Genomic DNA, 18,058 nt, shown 5'->3' on the forward strand with positions numbered 1-18,058 from the left:
AATGAATCAAGACTCCTTAATGTAGCACAACAATAGACACAAAATATGGGTGTTTTGAACAGAGCAAGGAAGGAAATCTACAGGAATGTTTGAATTCATTATTTTGTTTTCAAAGACAATGACAGAACTAAAAAAAGGTTGGGCGTAGCCATGGAAATTTAAGAGTTTTTCTCATTTCCTTTGCTTACTGGTGAGCAAAGGGTCTGAAGACAGTCCAAGAAATGTGGAGTCTGGTGGCACAATGTCCAGTGATATATTGTGATGACAGGAGAAGTGTGCACTCAGATGCCCAGGAACAGTGTACCTTACCTCTCTCCCATCCCTTATTGCCATTCAGGGCTTTCCGTTCTTTGAGAGTGAAAGGCAGTGCAGTATCTCATCTTTTTCTCCAGAAACTCTTACAAAGGTTAAGACAGTAGAATCCAAGTCCACTGAGGAGCTCACAGACTCTTTGCTCTGAGTATAAGGTCTTATGCCCAACCCTAACTTCCTTTTGGCTCAGGAAGGAGCTATTAACACAGAATTTCTTGACAGGCAAAACTCATTCTTTAAAAATGCAGGCATATAGGAATGTAAACACAGAGACACACTGGGGCTATTTTAAAAAGAGCAAGGACTATCCTGTAAAAACATAGGAAGACTTGAGAGACATCATGACCAAAAAAAAAGGGGGGGCCAAAAAAATGGAAAATAAAAATATAGTTAGTAAAACATAAAAGTGTATCTCATAATACTCCTAGTGCTTATTTTCAAAATGTCAAGTTACCAGAGATAACTTTCCAGTTGACCAGAAATGCTGTATATAGAATCATGTAACCACAAGCACATTATATTCTTACTTGGTAGTTGCTTCTTACTGTATGTGAAAACATCTCACTTGAAAAAAGAAAAAAGCTGTTGAGAGCTCAAAGCAGAGTTCAGGATAGAAAAATCATGGCAGGAGCAGGTGATGGGGAAGGAAAAAGTCTATGTCTAGGTACAGCAGTTGCTTTTTGAAGTAGGAAAACAACAGTATTTTGGCCCCTATCAGCAACATTATTATAAACAAATCAAGATTCTCTTTTCAGCAATGACTATGTGTGTTTATTGATTGTCAGCATAGGAAATTCCATTAAAATGGGAAAATACTGTCCATGATTCTCTATAAATATACAAGTTTGCAGGCTTAAATGTCTATAAAAACACCCATTACAGAATCTGCTCATCTATACAGAATAAGCTCACCATGAAGATTTACTTGATTTTCCAGAGGTTACAAATCAGTTTGATCCGTGTGAGGTCCTGGGTTACCCATAAAACCAAACTTGGCCAAAATTTTGAAGTAAAAGTTGAACATGTATTAAACTCACAATATTTATTTTGTTATATTTGCCAACTTATCCACCTAATTCCCTATAGAAATAAATGCAAATATAAAATGTCATAGACTACATCTGTCTAGTTGTAAAATTGCTTAATATGAAATAAAAAGCATGTTATCATTTAGCAAAAAAAATAAAAAGTATGAAATAATTCCCACTGTTATGTGTATGTGCAAACTCAGAATACTTACTAACTTTAACATAAATAATCAGGAATATTTGTGTACTTCTTACTACTTGGAAGTCTGAACAGTAAGATAATGAAAAATCAAACTGACACTAAGAGGTTACTATGGTGATATGAGCAAAGCCATACCTCTTAATAATAAATTTAAATAAATCAATGATTCAAATGGGCTTTTTGTTCATTACACAAACATTATATTCAGAGTAATAGAGAAGATTAGAAGTAATCACATTTAGCTTGTGTCATTATGATACTAATCTACAATATACAAAATGGTAGAAAAACATTAGTTAATATGTCAGTTTTATTTCAATTTAATACCACAAGCAAGCTAGACTTCAAAATATTTAATAATTACTTCTGTCACCTTATTACTTGATTAGACTACATTTTTTGTAATATATACACATTGATGGAGTACTAAGCTTTATGATGAATTTCCAACATCCAATATACAACTTATAAAACTTTATTAGAAGACATGAGAAGAAATCAAAACTCCTATTTGCATGACCTTAACCTTATTTGGGGGGGGCTCCAAAATCACTGCAGATGGCGACTGCAGCCATGAAATTAAAAGACACTTACTCCTTGGAAGGAAAGTTATGACCAACCTAGATAGCATATTCAAAAGCAGAGACATTACTTTGCCAACAAAGGTCCATCTAGTCAAGGCTATGGTTTTTCCAGTAGTCATGTATGGATGTCAGAGTTGGACTGTGAAGAAAGCTGAGTGCTGAAGAATTGATGCTTCTGAACTGTGGTGCTGGAGAAGCCTCTTGAGAGTCCCTTGGACTGCAAGGAGATCCAACCAGTCCATTCTGAAGGAGATCAGCCCTGGGATTTCTTTGGAAGGAAGGATGTTGAAGCTGAAACTCCAGTACTTTGGCCACCTCATGCGAAGAGTTGACTCATTGGAAAAGACTCTGATGCTGGGAGGGATTGGGGGCAGGAGGAGAAGGGGACAACAGAGGATGAGATGGCTGGATGGCATCACCAACTCGATGGACGTGAGTCTGAGTGAACTCCGGGAGTTGGTGATGGACAGGGAGGACTGGCGTGCTGCTATTCACAGGGTCACAAAGAGTCGGACACAACTGAGCAACTGAACTGAACACCTTTAGGAAAGTAATTAAAGGAATTTAGATTTAAATGAAATAATAAAAAAGGAATTGATATATGGAAACATAAGTAATAATTCCCTTTCAATCACTGTATTAGGAGAAATAAATGACAACCCACTCCAATATTCTTGCCTAGAGAATTTCGTGGACAGAGGGGCCTGGTGGGCTGCTGTCCATAGGGTCACACAGAGTTGGACATGACTGAAGCGACTTAACATGCATGCATGCATTGGAGAAGGGAATGGCAACCCACTCCAGTATTCTTGTCTGGAGAATTCCAGGGACAGGGGAGCATGGTGGGCTGCCGTCTATGGGATCACATAGAGTCGGACACGACTGAAGCGACTTAGCAACCACCACCACCACCACTGTATTATTTGCCTAGAGGAAAAAAAACATTTTTCAAAATCCTGATAGTACTCTGAGATTTTTTTTCCCCCTAATTTCAGGTTCTTATTTAAGATAACCTAAAATAATTAACGCTCAAAATTCTCCAAGCCAGGCTTCAGCAATATGTGAACCATGAACTTCCTGATGTTCAAGCTGGTTTTAGAAGAGGCAGAGGAACCAGAGAATAAATTGCCAACATCCGCTGGATCAGGAAAAAAGCAAGAGAGTTCCAGAAAAACATCTATTTCTGCTTTATTGACTATGCCAAAGCCTTTGACTGTGTGGATCACAATAAACTGTGGAAAATTCTGAAAGAGATGGGAATACCAGACCACCTGACCTGCCTCTTGAGAAATCTGTATGTAGGTCGGGAAGCAACAGTTAGAACTGGACATGGAACGGAAGACTGGTTCCAAATAGGAAAAGGAGTACGGCAAGGCTGTATATTGTCACCCTGCTTATTTAACTTCTATGCAGAGTACATCATGAGAAACGCTGGACTGGAAGAAGCACAAGCTGGAATCAAGATTGCCGGGAGAAATATCAATCACCTCAGATATGCAGATGACACCACCCTTATGGCAGAAAGTGAAGAGGAACTCAAAAGCCTCTTGATGAAAGTGAAAGAGGAGAGTGAAAAAGTTGGCTGAAAGCTCAACACTCAGAAAACGAAGATCATGACATCTGGTCCCATCACTTCATGGCAAATAGATGGCGAAACATTGGAAACAGTGTTAGACTTTATATTTTAGGGCTCCAAAATCACTGCAGATGGTGATTGCAGCCATGAAATTAAAAGATGCTTACTCCTTGGAAGGAAAGTTATGACCAACCTAGACAGCATATTCAAAAGCAGAGATATTACTTTGCTAACAAAGGTTTGTCTTGTCAAGGCTATGGTTTTTCCTGTGGTCATGTATGGATGTGAGAGTTGGACTGTGAAGAAGGCTGAGCACCAAAGAATTGATGCCTTTGAACTGTGGTGTTGGAGAAGACTCTTGAGAGTCCCTTGGACTACAAGGAGATCCAACCAGTCCATTCTGAAGGAGATCAGCCCTGGAATTTCTTTGGAAGGAATGATGTGGAAGGAATGATGCTGAAGCTGAAACTCCAGTACTTTGGCCACCTCATGCGAAGAGTTGACCTCTTGGAAAAGACTCTGATGCTGGGAGGGATTGGGGGCAGGAGGAGAAGGGGATGACAGAGGATGAGATGGCTGGATGGCATCACCAACTCGATGGACGTGAGTCTGAGTGAACTCCGGGAGTTGGTGATGGACAGGGAGGCCTGGCGAGCTGCGGTTCCTGGGGTCGCAAAGAGTGGGACACGACTGAGTGACTGAACTGAACTGAAAATAATTAAAATAAACATGTTTAAATATGCTGGGTTCTGTTGATGTGTAATATGTATGCCCTCATCAGTGCCTGTATTTACAATTTAAATAACAAAAAGCACTATTTGGGTTGAAGGACAAGAGAAAAAGATGGGCTTAATAAAGAAGGAAGCATCTGAACCAGGTGATGTCACAGCACAAAATGGGAGAGCCTCATTACACTGAACTTAACAAAACCTGTACCATGCCAGTCACTTCAACAGCCACAACAAAGTTTTCAGCAGAGTAATAATTTTAGACGTCATCATATTAAAATTATGTTATTAGCTTTTATCAGTTGGTTATTGGCATTATATTGTTTGCATATGGTTTTTAAATTTATTTTGTTTTATAGTTAAATATTTAAGTTTAAACATAAGGCCATCTAGATTTTCTGTTATCTTCTAAGAGTTTCATGTTTTTGCCTTTTACATTTAGGTCCATGAAGCATTTTGGGTTAATTTTTGTGAAAGCTGTAAGATAGATCTGTGTCTTGATTCATTTTTTTACATGTAGATACCCAGTTGTACCAACAATCAGGGCCAAGAAAAATTTTAGTAATTATACATAAACAAAATTAATAAAATATCATCTCCTTTTTACAATGATGCCTAGAGAATATAATATTGCCCCATATTATTGACCCTTTTAGGACAAAATTCAAACTCATTTTTGGTGCTGGTAACATGGCCAACAAATCTCAAAAATATTCAGCCAGTACATATAGTCAATCAAATCTGAAGAATTTGACCCTAGTATGTGCCAAAGACTCAAAGATGACACTGTAGCTAAGGTTGGTGAAATTTCACAGATAAAAATGAAAAAGAATAAAGTGAAATGAAAATTAAGTCATGACTTGATGACAAAGAATAAAAATTCAAACAAAGAGTTTGAGAACTGTACCACAAAATTATGGAAGGTATATCAGATACTATAAATATTAATTTTATAACATAATAGAGATAGGCTATAAATAAGAAATTAGAACTATAATTTTAATAATTTTTATATATATCCCCAATGTAAACAAAGATCAAGTAGAATTATTATAGTCAAGCTTGATCATAGGGAAAGAAAAAAATAGATGAATGAGCAAGAAAATGAACCTTTACCCAAGTGGAAGGAACACAGAATTTTAAACCAATCTTGAAAAGAGAAATCTGCTTTTGTTTCGAGAGGCACCATCAACATTAGTCACCATGTAAATATAAAGTTATAATAATAATGGCTGAGAAGAAAACATCGGATGAATGTTTCCTGGTAAGGTACCTTACTTTACTCACACAACACTGCAATGTAGATATTATTATCCCCAGAACACAAATGAGTAACCAAGTTGAAATGGAGTCATAAAAGCATGATTCTAGGATAAGCTCTTCCAATTATGAGTTCTGTGGCTCTGGGGGAAATCACAGCCTCTCAGCTTTTGTTTCTTCACCTGTAATGTAAAGGTAATACTTGCTATGCGGGCCTTCGACAGTGAGCCTCTGTGATGGCAATTAGATAACATAGAGCCTCCATGCTGTAGAAAGTGCCTCACAAATATAGGGATTTTATTACCATTATAAAAAACATGCTGATAAAAATGAACAAATAGAATAGAATCAACTAGCAAAGTGGTTAAGAGCTCAAGCCCTGGCCATATCTTAATTATGCATTATGGCTATATTATTTTCTAACTGTTCATTCTTAGGAAAGTTGCTTATTTTGGACCTTAGTTTCTATATTAGTATGATGGGAATAATGATAATACCTAGTTATAAAATCATTGTTATTAGTAAATGATACAACACATTAAAATTTCTTAAAACATACCAATCATATGAACTCATGTATGGAGAACCATTCTCTGGGAATCTTTGCCAAATTTCACCAATGACTAAATAATTTGTATATTTCAGGAGGTGTAAAGATAAATAGGATAGAATCTCTGTGCTTTGAGGACTCAGCCTGCTGAGAGAAATAGCACACAAATAATTTTAATAAAAGCTAGTGTGATAGATGAAGTATCAGAAATTTCCTACTTTACTACAGGTGTGAAACAAATGTTCTTTTCTTCATTCATTCAAGTCTGCCCAGCCTCTTGGGCCATGGTAACTGAAGGACAACATACAAGAAAAGTATTTTCACAATTAATGAGCACAATAAAAATTCATACTCATAATCTGGGTGCTATGTTCCAATATGAAATTAAGATGTAGATTTTATACTAAGAATATTAGTCATTGGGATGTCTTCTGGAAATTGGACTTGGAATTCTTTTTCCCAGAGTGTGGAAGGATATGTGCTGATCATTTCATGTCCTCTTATTACTACTGCAATTCTCATTACAGACAGGTGCCTATGCCTGGGAATCAGTCTTTAAGCATGGAACCAATCAGGGGTAAAAGACATGTAAAGAGATTGAAACTGAAACCTCATTTCTCTAGGTTGCTGCTATGTCATCAGTCTGTTGAATTCAGATGTCCAGATACCAGACCAAAACCTTGATTCTTTTTTCTTTTCTTGAGCAAGGTCAGCCAGTGTTTACTCTAGATCCTTGAGACTGAGATTGTATACTTCAGCTCTTCATCAGAAATTCAATTAAGCCAGCAATAACACCAATTCAATACCATCCCATTTACACTGCAAAGATAACTTTTTACTGTTTTTTTTTGTTGTTGTTGGAATTTTTCATTAAGAGATACTACCTGAAACAAAGCTTAAGCATCTTGCCCAGACTTTTGCAATAACTTACCTTTTAACTGGTCCTAGTCTTGCAATTTCTCTTATTTTTAAATCCATTCTAGACAAATTTTCATAGTGCTCAGTTGTCAAAGTATTTTATGTGATCACTCAGTTACCTAGAGGCTGGATAGGCTCAAATAGTGAAAATAAGAAAATGTTTGATTCATATCTTAAATATAGTGGAAATATCTCTGATACCCCCATATATCACACTGTTTTAAATTATCATTATATATGTTTTTATTTTCCTTACAAGACAATGAGTCTTTAGAATACAGGAATTCTATTTTATTTACCTTTGAATCCCATAATGTGCAAGATTATCATAATGTACAAATATAATACAATCCAGATCAGGAAATTCCAGCATTACTTGTTCCTAGTTTATTGAAAAAAAATAAAATCCTACCATCTATCTCCCAGCTACCTAAATTCCAATCTTATCTCCTGATATTCTCTCATATGTAACCTATACTCAAGTGGATTTCAAACCTGAAAAGCTGCAGAGCAGAAGTGAGTATTCTGTTTCATCTTCAGACATTCTATATTAGTAAGCTGTAAGTAGAGTTCAGAAATATACATATATTATACATATCATATTTATATATAAATGATATTCCCAACTCTAGAACAAGTAATCTATTTCTTATTGTCTAAAACGATTTTGCAATGTCCTGTACCAGGTCTTCTATTATTAGCCTGTAATGGTAAGTTTCTTCTCAGATCACTGCTTCTCAATGCCCATTTTAAATAACACCTCCTACATGAAACTTTTCCTGATTCCTTGCTTTTCTAAGAGATTCTATGACATTTTGCTTCTATCTCTCTTGGATACTTATTATAGTCTGCCTTGTAATATGGGCATCTGCATATCTGTTATTTCCATTAACAAATATAATCTCCTTAAAAAGTAGGAACTGTCTTACACATTTTTAAAACTCTGATAGACTCTGTATAATGCTTTATATAGAGAGCTCGTTTTTTAAAAATCATGTGTTACACTATCTTATTCTATTTAGTTCCTAGAGTTGGCCCTGTAATTTCCAAGTTGGAATTAGCCTCTACACAGTTAACACATCACATAAGAACCTTACCTGTCAAGCCTATAAGCACACACCCAAAACTCACCTTAAATATCCTTCTCTTCTAAAACAAATGCATTAGAACAGTAAACCCATGAGGCTTACTTTGTTCCACTGGGCCACATAAAGTTGAAGGTTTCCAATTATCAGCACAGCAGCATACAGCTTTTACATAGTAACTTAGTGGTATGCACTATCATTGCTCTGAACAAGGGAGAAATGTTAATAGGTAGAGTGAAATGAACTATGCAGATGGACATTACAGGAAGTGGCACCTTTTGGCATTGCAGTTATTTCAGCTGTACAGGGTCCTATGCATAAGGCTTAGAAATGAAGTTCCCAAGCCACATTGTGAAGTGATGCTTTAGTGCCAGAGAAAAAGGGCAGCTTGCTTAACGAAGTGCAGTTCTGACACCCATTACCATTCAACGCAGCAGGAGAAATGAGTCTAAAGGCTAAAGCAAGGCTGACTATGAACCCAGTTCCTTTATAAACCAGTCTCCCTGATGCCCTGAATGCCTTATGCCAATGGCTTCATCCTTCCCCCTTACACCAAATAGCTTTGCACCATTTCTGAAATGTGAATCATTTATGTTCCTTTTTCTCCCCGTTCTTTTGAAATGGGGTGATTCTAGCCACTCCATAATTTGCATAAGGAATTACAACAGTGTTTCATCTACACTTGGACCTAATCTAGATGATGAGATTCTGGGCTTCTGAGCTATTAGTTTAATGAGATGAGAATTTGAGGGACCTGGGGAAGAGAGGAGGGTATTTTGCTTGTGGAAATGTTATGAATTTCAGGTGTGAGGTGAATTGTAGCAATAGCCTCTAAAATATCTTCCAATTATTCCTGCCTCTTGGTATTCATCCTTTTGTGTAAATCCTTCCATTCAAGTGTATACTTAATTTAATGACTCAGTTCTGAGGAATAATATATGGCAGAGTGATGGGAGCCTTTATGTTCCTATTGCTTCACCCCTTTTTCTTCAACAACCCTTTCCTTCATCTTCCTAAATGTCTCCTGTGACAATCTTGTACAACCAATAGAAACCCTCCATTGTTTCACAAACTATCGTATCATGTAATATGATGCCTTGAGGCATTCTGGATTCTTGGGAACATGCAATCAAGTTTTCCAAACCTAGTTCAAAGGAATATATTTCCCAAGTTTGCTAGCTCGCCTGAATACTCCTCTCCCAGAGTGCCTCCTCTCTCCTTAATGCCTCTGATGCTTTTCTCTGAGTTCCCTTAGGCTTCTTGTGTGGCAACTGACACCTTAAATATGCTCAATTACATAATTCTTATTTCCACTATGAGATTATAAGTTTCTTGAGAGAATGGTTTCACATCTTATTCTTGTCATGTCTTTCACTGGGCCTGGAGCTTTATCATGGGTGCATCAGGTGTTCAAGAAATGATCTGCCAATTACTAATTAATACATCCATGTAAATGCTTTTTAGCTGATAGGATAAAACAGGCATTTACTTTATTTCAGTCCCTGTTGCATTAAATCTCCTCTGATAATGCATGCTTGTGAACCAACTTGACAACATGAAAGTTCTGGTGTGTGCAACTCTTTCTGAATCTGCCTCCCTGGTCAGAGCAGCCAAGAAATGTTGACAGCACCCAGGCAGCTCAACCAGATCTGACAGGTGCTGCCCCACTCCTCCCAGCCAGAGACCCAAAAGGAAACAAGTACATCAAGGACAGGGAGTGTCAGGGAAACTCCAGGGTGCCATGACAGAACCACGGGAGCCATGTCTGACTAATACTAATGGGAGAGCAGTCCTCAGCGGTCAGCAAACCTCATTTTCAAACATCAGGAAAATGACGGCAGAAAACCTCTTATAGGGAGATAAAAGGTAGTCAAACAGAGAAATTAAATTAACTCAAGTGTTACCTTTAAATCTTTACAAACTCATCATTGATTTTTTTTTTAACAGAATCAGGGAGCATGTTTTTATTTTTTTTCCATCTCTTCCTCATCAACACAAGAAATGGCTTGCAATTTATCAACAAGGACACACAGAAAGGCACAGAAGGAAGACATACATAGCCATAGGGTGCCTGCTCACCCTAGTAAACCTACTTGTTTTGCTGGCTGCTTTTTCCTCTTGGCTGTCACAAAAGATTTAAATACCTAAGAGCACCTCACAAACATTCTTTCTCTTTATAATGCCTACATTTCTGAAATGTAAACAAAACAGAACTTTTTTTCCTCGGAAATGCAAAGTACCTTTGGTTAACTGGACAGTCCAACAAATCATAATATATTGGAAAAAAATTAGTGACTGCATCCTCTGTGGCCCCTCCCACCTCACACAGTTATTTTCAAAGCTCTGTCCTCTCTTCAGAGATGTCACTCTAGTTGTGTTACCAGCACAAGCCCATTAACAAGTCCCTGGAAATAAAAATAGAATCCAGTAATAAAATAATGTCTAACCTTTTCTTCTTTTCCTTTGTGCTTGGTCTGGTTTCTCTTGCTCACCGCGTGGCCCAGGCAGAGGACTTGGCCTGGCCCTTCAGACTTGCGCTCCTAGTGCCTAATGGCTGCATGGAGGCCTCAGCTTGGTGCTGTGCGCAGAAGTCCGAGCAGGATGCCATTCTTCAAGATGGCGGCAGTGAGCCTTATATGGATTACGTGGAGACGCAGTGCCTGCTGGGTACTCCAATCTGTAGCCTTAAGCAGCACAGCTGTAGCACATTTGTGAGAGAACACCGTCTGTCCCTGCTGACAAGAACCCTATAAAGCAGCCCCACCCACAGCCCAGGGAGAGGACTACGCACTGGAGGGCACCAGCTCGCACCTCTCCATTCTCTAATTAAAGAATATAGGTTTCTTTTCCTTCTAAATCAAACTCAGTCTCATTCTACTGGCTCGAATCACACCAGACAGGACCTTTGTTGGGAACTGATTAGGGAGGATTGGTAATGGCTGTGGTGATTCTGCCTGAAATGAGGGAACTCGTTGCACCTTTCGTTCCTCCATTCCACCTTTCACACTCCCAACATACATAATATTTAAAAGCACAAATTAAAACAATGTAATAATTCTGACCCTGTATTTGTAACGGAAAGAGGGCCTTAAAAGTAGAATTCTCCTTTTCTTCACAGACTGTAAAGCAGGAAGCTATCTGCCTCAGAATAGTCTCTCTCTGCATTTATCTTTCTAGTAACATCCTTATAGTACTGTTTAAGAAAGTGAAAATAAGTAGGTCAAGGCTGTATATTGTCACCCTGCTTATTTAACTTATATGCAGAGTACATCATGAGAAATGCTGGGCTGGATGAAGCACAAACTGGAATCAAGATTGCCGGGAGAAATATCAGTAACCTCATATATGCAGGTAGCACCACCCTTACAGCAGAAAGAGAAGAACTAAAGAGCCTCTTGATGAAAGAGGAGAGTGAAAAAGCTGGCTTAAAGCTCAACATTCAGAAAACTAACATCATGGCATCTGGTCCCATCACTTCATGGCAAATAGTGGAAACATTGACAGACTTTATTTTTTTGGGCTCCAGATTCACTGCAGATGGTAACTGCAGCCATGAAATTAAAAGACAGTTACTCCTTGGAAGAAAAGCTGTGACCAACCTAGACAGCATATTGAAAAGCAGAGACATACTTTGCCAACAAAGGTCTGTCTAGTCAAGGCTATGGTTTTTCCAGTGCTCACGTATGGATGTGAGAGTTGAACTGTGAGGAAAGCTAAGTGCCGAAGTATTGATGCTTTTGAACTGTGGTGTTGGAGAAGTCTCTTGAGAGTCCCTTGGACTGCAAGGAGATCCAACCAGTCCATCCTAAAGGAAATCAGCCCTGAATGTTCATTGGAAGGACTGATGTTGAAGCTGAAACTCCAATACTTTGGCCACTTTGATGCAAAGAGCTGACTCATTTGAAAAGACCCTGATGCTGGGAAAGATTGAGGGCAGGAGGAGAAGGGGATGACAGAGGATGAGATGGTTGGATGGCATCACCAACTTGACAAACATGAGTTTGAGTAAACTCTGGGAGTTGGTGATGGACAGGGAGGGCTGGCGTGCTGACAGAGGATGAGATGACAGAGGATGAGATGGTTGGATGGCATCACCGACTTGATAAACATGAGTTTGAGTAAACTCCGGGAGTTGGTGATGGACAGGGAGGGCTGGCGTGCATGAGGTTGCAAAGAGTCGGACACAACTGAGTGACTGAAATGAACTGAACTGAAGAAAGTGAAAGTCGCTCAGTCATGTCCGACTCTTTGTGATCCCATGAACTATACAGTCCATCAAATTCCCCAGGCCAGAATACTGGAGTGGGTAGCCTTTCCCTTCTCCAGGGGATCTTCCCAACCAAGGGACTGAAACCAAGTCTCCTGCATTGCAGGTGGACTCTTTACTGGCTGAGCCACAGGGAAGTCCATATAGTACTATTTAAATAGCACCCCACTCCAGTACTCTTGCCTGGAAAATCCCATGGATGGAGGAGCCTGGTGGGCTGCAGTCCATGGGGTCGCAAAGAGTCAGACAGGACTGAGCGACTTCACTTTCACTTTCATGCATTGGAGAAGGAAATAGTGACCCAGTCCAGTGTTCTTGCCTGGAGAATCCCAGGGACGGGGAGCTTGGTGGGCTGCCATCTATGGGGTTGCACAGAGTTGGAAACGACTGAAGCAACTTAGCAGCAGCAGCAGCAGCAAGGGAGATCTTAATTAACAGACATGTGCCCTGGATTGAATATAATTGATGTCTGTGAAAAATCTGGTCAACATTTGCCAGTGTAGCACACAGAAACATCTCTAACTGAACGAATGTTAAGTCCAATGGTATATTTAAAAATGAAAGCTAATTTACTAAAGAAATTTGAAATACATTAAAATCTGAGATAGGGTCTCACTGTGGAGACCGCTAGTCCATTTCCTGGGCTAACAAGTTCAGCAACTTTTTGTCTAGACTAGTTCTAAGTTTCAGTGCTCAGATTAGTTTAAATGTTATAAGTAATTTATTCAAATAATGATTTAAACTATCAAAACTGAAATAAACATCTTTAAAAATAAAATAGAGCTTATATAAGGTTATCCCTTTATAATACCCCACTCGTTCACTTAGATACTTAGGAGAGAGGGTTGTATTTACAGCTAATTAATACATTGGAAGGACTTATGCTGAAGCTGAAACTCCAATACTTTGGCCACCTGAGGCGAAGAACTGACTCATTGGAAGAGACCCTGATGCTGGGAAAGATTGAAGGTGGGAGGAGAAGGGGATGACAGAGGATGAGATGGTTGGATGGCATCACTGACTCAATGTACATGAGTTTGAGTTTACTCCGGGAGTTGGTGATGGACAGGGAGGTCTGGCATGCTGCAGTCCATGGGGTAGCAAAGAGTTGGACATGACTGAACGACTGAACTAAACTGAATAGGCAATTTTATAATTAAAAAGGCAGTTTTGTCTATGCAAAAGCCTAATAAGATAATATTTAAAATGTGGATACTGCCACACTATATTTCAAGTAGGGCTTCCATGGCTTCACAAGAGGCTCAGTGACTAAAGAATCTGCCTGCAATGCAGGAGACACAGGAGACACAGGTTTGATCCCTGGGTTGGGAAGATCCCCTGAAGAAGGAAATGGCAACCCACTCCAGTATTCTTGCCTGGGACAGAGAAGCCTGGTGGGCTACAGTCCATGGGGTCACCAAAGAGTTGGACATGACTTAGAAACTGAACAACAACAAATATTTCAGGTTAGGAAAATATTTAAAGCTGCTATTGCAGTCAATGAGGAGCCATTGAAAACTTGAATGTCAATATCAATTCCTATTTCCAACCTCGATTGTAACCTCATGAAGGCTAAATATGATTTTTATTCATCCTTTTTGCTACTATTTCTTTTACTACTCCAAAGCTTTGCAACTTTCCACAGCCCCTTAACCCACTTCATTTTTCAACAGATGGTTTCAGCTCATTCATTTTTTCCTACCCAAGTTAACAGTATCACAATTAACTAGTCACCCAAATTAGATTCTTCAGAGTTTTCCTCATCATCTCCAACTCCTCAACCCCGAACAATATGTTCTCATGTTATACATTCTAAATCTAAAATGCCTCTTCAACTCTCATTGCCTTAGGTCAGTACTTCAACATCCTTTACTTCAATTATTTCAGTGATCATCTGACTTTTCTTCTTAAATCTCTGTTCCTCAATCAATTCTCCTTGCTTACTTGCAAACAATTCACATTGCTACCTTGAATTTTTTTCTACTCATAGAGTGGATAAAGAAGACTTTCCTTTACACGACACCAATAACATTTAATAGCCACTCACTTCATTTCAGACTTCCCAACCTATACAGCTCAGCAGTCTAATTGTTGAGTATGAATGAAAACAGATTCTGTTCCAAGAGACAAAAGCAGTATGTTTGTTGTGGAGGAGGCGAATAGGAATTGAAATCATCATTTGTATGGTAGAAAGCACAGTGGAACTAAACATAAATATTTTATCAGGCTATCGATATGTCTAAAATTTCCCCCACTGTCAGTAAACTCTACTACCAGTCTTTCTATATATGTACTTCTTAAAAATTTATGTTAAATGTATAGTGACTAGTTTTCCCATTTTTAATACTCCTTCACAATCTTTGCTAATATTTATGTTTATAAATCAAAAACTTACCTTTGTTGGGCAGCACAGTTAATAAACAAAAATGTCATCATAATAATAAGCTCTCAGAATCAAAGCAATCAGATATCTCCTAGATAATTTATATTTTTCCTCGACACAGAAAGAATTCCGTGCTGTTATTTCAATGGATTTCTCACCATTTCCTACACAGAAAACGCCACAGAAAATTCTAATCTCTAATCTAAAAGTATATTTGCTTATACTATTCTCTCTTCTTAGAATCTATTTTTACTTCAGCTGTGACTGACATAATACTTAATACCTACTGGAGGTAGTTATAATTTAGAGCCTTTGTTGATGGACCAGACATCAAAAGATAATTAATTTTATCTTTCTGGGGCTACCAGGATATTTTAGTCATTCCACCAGTATGACATTTAGACCTAGAACACAAGGAATATTAGTCCAATATTCAGAGACTGTCCCTGGGATATTTTGAATTTAAAGTGAAAAACCTCTTAGGTCTGAGGAACCTACTAGTGATTGATATCCCTAAGAATTAGTACACATCGCATGGATAAGTTCTCTAAGACCAACCTGTAAGTCAGAGTCAGTGACTATTCAAACAAGGGAGTGTTAAGGTCCCTTACCTTTGTTTTCATAGTTAAAAAAGAAAGATTTCCAAGACTAAAATGGCCAAAGGGGTGAAACCACTGACTCATCTGGGATAAATCACATCAACTTTGAAATGAAACTGAAAGGAGAAACAAAATATATATCACACATAAAATATATAAATATATACAACACAAGATGTTTGTGTAATATATAAAACCTAATTCGTAACATATTTAAGATTATATTTATATATAATTGTATAATGTATAACACACAAAATATGTGATAAACATCCTGAAAATTATTATTTTAATAAATAATTAAACTTTATCATTGAAGCTGCTGAAGCACAGAGAGGACGCTCAACACGCCCAACATCAAACACCTAATAACTGCTACTGCAGTCAGGCTTTCTGACATCAAATTTTTACTATTCCCTTCATCATACTCTGCTGTTACCAGTGTGTAGTTTATGCCTGTAAATTAGACACAGATAGATGTGGATACATTTTCGAGAGTAATCAAAGTAAGATGGACAGTTGCAGCAACTCAGTGCAAAGCAAGAAACAGTTTGGGCATGACATGACACTATGATTAAAGTACATGACCGAACTCTCATCAGGTAAAGGTGCAAGACTGAGATAATTGGTTTTCCCAGTTCTTCATCCAAAACCAAGTAAAATTCACCAATGTGCACTAAATGTTAAAGAGGCAGATGCTTGTCAGAAGAAGTCACTGAAGTAAATAGCTCATACTGCATGGAGGTTACCTCTAATACGCAGAACACTAGCATTTTGAAGTAAAAAGCAATTTAGCTTGACATCTATGCCTACCAACTTGATCAAAAAAGGGGTTTGGAAGGCAGCTACTGTCAAAAAAAAAATGCATTTTTTGGTTCCTAAAGAAAACATTAGATGTTATTGCAGCATAAAAAATAATAAATTTAAAACAGCACAAAAGTTGAAATTATTTTGCAAGACATGGCTGATTTTGATCCTATTCTAGTTCTGCATCTGTGCACAATTTGACACAGCAAAAAAGATAACAAGTAGTTCAGAATGATAATAATAATAGCAATGATAATAATGAATATTCTGACCTTTTGTGTTTATTCCAGCCTTTAAGGCACAATAATCATAATTAAACTGTCAACACATTATACAACTACATTATTATCTGTAAACTACAATAATAAAAATAAGAGAGTAAAGGCAAGATACATGCAATTTAGAGAGATGTAATGGTACAGAGTAAAAATATAGCAAAATATATAAACCAGGTGAAAAAAAAAATCAGAAGAAGAGAAGAATCTCTATGAATGTCAAATGTGCCAGAGTGTTCCTTAGATTGTAAAAACAGAAATGTCATATAAGTTTTGGACACTTTTTGAGGTATTCTAAAAAAAAAAAAAGCTAAATCCCCACTTGACAACAGCTAGAAACAAACTAAAAATAAAGGATTCTGATATTTAAATTCCCAGACTTTTCCTTGAGGAAGATGGCATTATTCTATATTCATTTACACAGCAACTCTAAACATTTCAGCCTATAAGAAACAGTTTTACCTATAAGAAATGATGTAAGATATATACACCCTGTCTGACAAACATGGCCCTTAACTTCTAGAAGGTCTATAATCCCTCTGCTGAAGAAGATGTTATGAGAGAATAGCAGGCTAGGCAAGTCACGCAAATGGACGAGCCATCTACCCCCTGCCCCAGGCCTACAACAGGATGAGCGTCTGCTGCATCCTGACGTGAGCACCATGATAAATCATGGCCTTAGAATAGACTCTCCATGCTCTCTAATAGACTGCTAAGAACCAGTCACATTCAGTGTTATAAAGAGGAGAGAAAGGCTGTGCAAGAGTCCAAGCATATAAACTTAACATATTTTAATATTGTGCATGTCTCTTAGGTTATGACTAAGTGGAATCATCTGCCTTCTCATACCACTTGTCACTTCTCAGAGGACTCCATTCATTTCTGTGATCAGAAAATGGCTTTTGAAAATGGCATGAAACATTTAGGAAGCAACTGACCTACTACATGAATATTTCGTTAGGGTACAAACACAGCCAGAGACTGACACAATTTTCAGGGTCATTTCCATGGTAGAGGAAGACAGTAACTATATAGAGAACCCAGAGGAATTTGGCTAATTAAATTGGTATCTCACAAGTCATCTTCTGTAAAATCAAGACATCCAACTGCCATGGCAAAATGTCCCACAAATATGGATTTTCTTTGATAGTCTTTTTTGAAATCAGTCCTTCCCTTAAATTACCTTTTTGATGGCTATTACCACAACTATGGAACATCATGTGGCAAGTCAGAATAGCCTACTGACTGGTGAAGAGTATAAACTCTGGAGTTAAGAGTGTTTGGATTTCAATTAGGGCACAAGTATTCCAATTTACAGCTGTAATATTATTTAGTACCTCTAACTCTCAACTTCTTTGCTTTTTATTTTTGTCTGCTTTAATCTCTGAAAGAGGTATAATAATATCTGCCTTTTAGGGTTGGTCTAACAATGAATTTTTAAAAATCTATGTGGAATGCTTAGCATCTTGCCTGAAACAAGTGAT

General features: G+C 37.8%; 1 long non-coding RNA gene across 1 annotated transcript; it reads right to left on the reverse strand.

The window, feature by feature from the left end:
• Nucleotides 1-1,055: 1,055 nt before the first annotated feature.
• On the reverse strand, nucleotides 1,056-11,591 carry LOC129619737 (uncharacterized). Its single transcript, XR_008698070.1, has 2 exons — nucleotides 10,691-11,591; nucleotides 1,056-2,666 (listed from the first exon to the last, which is right to left on the reverse strand). It is a non-coding gene; the product is annotated as an uncharacterized LOC129619737 (long non-coding RNA).
• Between the last annotated feature and the right edge of the window lie 6,467 nt (nucleotides 11,592-18,058).

The sequence above is a fragment of the Bubalus kerabau genome, chromosome 9, assembly GCF_029407905.1.
Source record: "Bubalus kerabau isolate K-KA32 ecotype Philippines breed swamp buffalo chromosome 9, PCC_UOA_SB_1v2, whole genome shotgun sequence".
In the NCBI taxonomy this organism is placed as follows: Eukaryota; Metazoa; Chordata; class Mammalia; order Artiodactyla; family Bovidae; genus Bubalus; species Bubalus kerabau.